The following is a 6,000-nucleotide window of genomic DNA, read 5'->3' as shown; positions in this document are numbered from 1 at the left end:
TAATGCCTACATTGCACCCCATGAGGTGCATTGACGGCACTACTCCCCTACGAGACCATTCATCCAGATGAATGAAGATAATTTGGATTTTTCCCTCTTAGGTCTAGAATCAGCTGGCCTGAAGTCTAGCACGGGCTCTTGCTCTCGGGCATTCCTTAACGATTTCTCGTTCAAACCTGACTGATTTATGCCAAAGAAATCCAGGGCTCAGCTGAACATAAGGTCTTCTATATATAATATATATATATATATATATATATATATATATATATATTATACATATATATATATATATATATATTATATATATATATATATATATATACATATATACATATATATATACAATATATATATCTATATATATATAATATATATATATATATCACATATATATATATATTATTATATATATATATATATATATATATAAAGATGGGTCACAAAAAGTAGTTTGGAATATATGGGGTCAAGTATCAAAACCTACGTTGCGGAATATAATGGAATATAACCTATACGCTAAAGGCCAAGCGCTGGGACCAATGAGGTCATTCAGCGCTGAAACTGAAATTCATAATAAAAAGGTTTGAAAGGTGTGTAACAGAAGGAAAACATCGCAGCTGCACTATGAATCTCTTGTTTGTTTGTATGGGGTTTTCACGTTGCACGGAACCAGTCGTTATTCAGCAACGGGACGAACGGCTCTACGTGACTTCAGAACCACGTTGAGAGTGAACTTCAGTCACCAGAAATACACATATCTAACCCCTCAGTGAAATGCCCGAGAATTGAACTCGCGACCACCGAGGTGACAGGCCAAGACCATACCGATCACGCCACCTGAGGTGCTTGAATCTATTGTTAGGAGAGGGTGGAAAGTAAGGTGGAAGAAAGCGAATATGAACGGAGGTACAGTTAAAGGAACGAAATAAGTCGCAGCTAGGGCACGAATGGAGGCTGCAAAGAACCTCAAGTAATGCCCATGCCCAGGGATACCGCCTTACGGTCCAGTTAAATAAATTTATTTAGATTCCCTGAGAGTCTTTCCCTTTGCAAATAAGTTTCAACCTTATTTATACAGTTCTGTCGAGATTATATCTACCAGAAACTTCACTTAACGAATATCTTTAATTTAAACTAAAAACATTTTTCCCAGGAGTTCCATCGTGAGAACATTTTTAAAAGCACATACCGGCTTCCGTGATGGAAAAAAATAACCGTTTTAACTCATAAATTAAAAACGGCAAATTAAAAATTCTGAAGATTCGTGAAGACGCAACAGATGCTGTTTATGGATTCTGTTTGCTATTTACGTCTCGGCTGCATTACTCGCGTGCAACAGCCCCACACACACACAGTTCCGAGCATTTCCTGATTTATCGACGCGCACACGTTCACACAGTTCCGATCATTCCGATGATTTATCACGTGACTATAACAGTATCGAATTTCGTCCAGATGGCTCCTTTACCTCCTCTGGCTGCTAACGAGCCGCACTCGCTCGTTAGGCTCTCGTTAATCCGCAACAGGACCTGTCATCTTCGCGCTTCGTGGCGATGATGCTTGTGCACGATAATCACCATCTTACAATTCTCGTTAACCGATCGTCACTTTATTAACCGATTTAGTCGGACTAACGGACATCCGTATGACTCATTGCCGCTTGTGCCAGAACGATAAGTTCTGGTCTTCTCAAACGTCTTGGGCGATTAGAAATCACTGGCTCTGTATCATAATCAGTTACTGCTGCAGTGTGGGGTCTGCGGTGTGAAGTTGAAACCTTTGGAAACTTGAATCATTTGAAGACAATGGATCCCTGCGTGATTAGGTTTCATCTCCTGAAATACTAATTAAATAACTTTCTCTTGGAACCCGAGAACCCTACCTTCAGCTCTCCTCTTTTATCAAGCTCAAGAATGGCAAGAGCTATAGTAGATTCACATCAGCCGTGCATTTGATGTCTAGGCCAGTCCCTTACGATGCTCCTGATTGGCTGTTGATAAGCCAATCACAGGGCTGGAAACTCTCAGTCTCTCGAGAGAAACAGTGTTTCCAGCCCTGTGATTGGCGTATCAACAGCCAATCAGGAGCGTCGTAAGGGACTGGCCTAGACACCAAATGCACGGTTGATGTGAATCTACTATAGTACAATCTCACGGCAATGCTATTCATTAATGAGCTTTTCTTTAATGCAACACTTTGCCAGTGTTGCTAAAATCTTCTGTTTCTGGGATCTCCTTATAATGTATTTTTTCTTTCAAATATCTCTATAACGAGGTCTTTGCCTACTGTATTCTTGACAAATCTTCAAGTATGAAACTTCAGAAACACAAGTAGTATATTAATTTCAATTGTATCTTAACTAAAAAAATATATATATATTGTTCAGTGGAGCAAGAGCAAAACAGACCATCCTGTTAAATGTCAAATTCGGTATAGACGGAATCCAGTGTTCCCTCATTAATTCATCACAATAATACTAAAATGCTAATTAACAAAAAAAAAAAAACTCAAAATTTGGTCCTTACAAACATATTTATAACGGCTTTTAATTGCAAACAGATAAATAAAATAAACAGTGCTATACACACACGTCTTACACCGACCTCTTGTACCTGACAAGAGACCTCGAGTCTATAACCTCATCATCTCTTCTAGCCCAGACCGGAAGGAAACGACAGAATAGGCCTAAAAGGGAGAGCGAAATGAGGCTCAACCTCTAAGGAATCGACAGACCTGCCCCTGAGTAAGAGAGGGTATCACAAGTCGGGGAAACCGTAAGCAGAAAGAGAATTCCGGATACCGTGCTGTCACAGTACTTATGAGCCAGTATTATGGAGTCATTCATTTATTAACTACTCTAACGATATGAACTGTTTGAATATTGATATATACATCTATTCATAGTCCTTCGAGCTTATACTGACAAATTATACATAAAATGAGCTTGTTTGGCACTCAGCGCTGCTGTTGCCCCTACTAACCCGATCCCCTACCTACCCCGCCCCCACAGGGCGGACAATTCAGGCCAGCCCTATAGGAAAGCTGTTAATCAGCTCAATGTTCTGGTTAAACTATAAGATAGGCTTACTTTTGTTTCTCCATTTCAAGAATCGTGCTCCTATAATAATAATAATAATAATAATAATAATAATAATAATAATAATAATAATAATTTGTCAGACATTCGGAAGTCGGAATAAAATAAAATAAATGAACTGATCCGCCAATGACCGCTAGACTGCACATGCGCTCGCGAGCCTTTTGTCTCAAGAGGAACCTACTACCTCTTCGGCGATCCCTTCAGAAGAAGAGGAATTTCAACAGCGAAGAAAACGAAGTTTTCCAGTTTCCAGCGCCGGTATTCGATATCAGGTTCTGGTTATATAGTCACAATTACCTGACCACGAAGATGGTACTATAAGTCTCTATTCCCGCTCATACCAACGCCTATCTGTCGAATTCAGATCATAGAGGGTATATACCTGGAGTTGCGATCTCTATACCAATACTAGTACGTAGTTCGGTGGTCTTCCACCAGGGCGGCGTTGCAAAGCCTTGCGGCCATTTTTAAAGGTCTGGTAACCCGCAAATTAAACAGGGATTAGCGCGATTGTGATTTTTGCATTGTTAATGTTTAATGAGTAAGTGTTTAGCAAATTTTTAGGGTTTAGTGAGTAAGTGTTTATGAACATATGTTTAGTTTAGGGAATGTTTACTGAATGCTTAGTGTTTTGTAAATGTTACTGAATCTTTATTATGGAAGTATTCAGTGAATGTTTAGTTAGTATTTAGGGTTTTAATGAATGTTTGTGAGTGTTTAATGTGTAAGTAATCAATGAATGTTTAGTGAGTGTTTAGTGAATGTTAATGTTTAGTCAATGTTTAGTGTAAGAATTCAGAGTGTGTTTAGAGTTGAGTGAAAATGTTTTGTGAATGTTAGTGTTAGACAAATGCTTAGTGTGCTAAATGTTTAGTGAGTGTTTAGGGTTTAGTGAAGGCTTAGTGCATGTTAGTGTTTAGTAAATGAATGTTTAGTGTGTAAGTATGTTTAGTGAGCATTTAGAGTTTAGTGAAAATGTTTTGTGAATGTTAGTGTTTAATAAAGGTTTAGTGCATAAGCATTCAGTGAGTGTTAAAGAGTTTAGTCAATGTTTGTGTTTAGTGAATATTTAGTAAGTATTCCGTGAATGTTTAGTGAGTGTTTAGTAAATGTCTTATGATTGTTAGTATATAGTGAATGTTTAGTGAGTTTATTGTGTGTTGAGTATAGTGAAAATGTTTTGTGAATGTTAGTTGTTTAACGAATGTTAGTGCATAAGCATTCAGTGAGTGTTTAGTAAATGTCTTATGATTGTTAGTATATAGTGAATGTTTAGTGAGTTTATTGTGTGTTGAGTATAGTGAAAATGTTTTGTGAATGTTAGTGTTTAACGAATGTTTAGTGCATAAGCATTCAGTGAGTGTTAAAGAGTTTAGTCAATGTTTGTGTTTAGTATTCTGTGAATGTTTAGTAACTGTCTTTTGGTTGTTAGTATTTAGTGAATGTTTAGTGGGTTTATTGTGTATTTAGTGAGTAATGAGGGGACGTTCATTCACTGTTTAATGAGTGTTTAGGGGTTTAATGAACATTTAGTATTTAGTGTTTAGGGTTTAGTGATTGTTTAATGTATAGTGAATGCTTAGTGAATGTTTAGTGAGTGTTCAGTGTATAGTGGGTAGTTAGTGGATGTTTAGTGTATAGTCAGTGCTTAGTAATTGTTTAGTATTTAATTAATGCTTAGGATTAAGTGTTTAGTGAATGTTTACCGAGTGTTTGAGGTATAGTGAGTGCTTAGTGTTTTATGAGTGTTTAGTGAGCATTTAGTGTATAGTGAGTGCCTAGTGATTGTTTACTACTCAGAGTGTTTGTAGTGGTTATTAAGTGTGAGTGTGTGTTAAGTGTAAGTGTTTAGTGAGTGTATAGTAAGTGTGTGTTTAGTGAGTGTGATTGTAAAGTAACTGTGGGTGTTTAGTGAGTGAAAGTGTATTGTGAATGTTAGTGTTTAGTGATTGTACATTACTGTTTAGTTAGTGCTTAGTGACTGTATGCTAAGAAAGTCCTGTAATATACAGGAACCATTTATGCCAGACACTAGGCCAACCTGTCTTTGTAAGGTGATTTTTCTCTGTGAAATTGTGTCCAGTAATAATGATAATTAATATTAATAATGATGATACCAGCAACAATAATACAGGGTGGGCCAAAAGTAGCCTCACAGTTACTTAATGAACTGTTTCTCGTTCAAAGTACTCTTCAATAGAAAATTAATACTGTGCCATTAATACATGCTACTTATTTTTATCCTTTTCATGTCACTCATTCTTAAATAATATGCCCACTTATTCATGTCTGAAAAATTTTATGCGTTTAATAAATTATTTTTTATTCTGTTTTAACTGTGAGGCTACTTTTGGCCCACCCTGTATAATAGTATACCAATAGTAAAATAATAACAATTATAATAATAATAGTAAACAAATAATAATAAAAGTAATAAAGTATAGTACAATGAGCTTGGACCGAGACCTTTCAATCTGGCCGCTCGGGGTCACACGTTAGGAAGGGAGATCGCCACTCCAGTGATATACGCTCTATGATTCAGATACGCACTTACTAGAACTATAGACCCACCTTCACCATCATAGCCAAGTATTAATCAGTCTATTTGCTTTTTTCGGGTCGAAATACTTAAGTATAATCTACTGGTCACTTTTTACCAGATACATCTGTAGCTTTTCCTGATTAACAAGAATATTCACATGGAATAATCATCTTGGTGATAATAGGTCGAGAATCTTCATTTGTACGGACAGTCACTTTTGGCTTCGGGAATGTTAAGGATATATTTATTTTAATTTTAAAAATCCACAATCATTTAAAAATAAAATGGTACTGTTAGTAAAATAATAAAATCTATTGCATGATATGTAAATAATACTATTCATTCATATAATTAT

The sequence above is a fragment of the Macrobrachium nipponense genome, chromosome 9, assembly GCF_015104395.2.
Source record: "Macrobrachium nipponense isolate FS-2020 chromosome 9, ASM1510439v2, whole genome shotgun sequence".
NCBI classification, from domain to species: Eukaryota; Metazoa; Arthropoda; class Malacostraca; order Decapoda; family Palaemonidae; genus Macrobrachium; species Macrobrachium nipponense.
The sequence above is the reverse complement of the archived record's forward strand: the minus strand, read 5'-3'. Positions refer to the sequence as shown.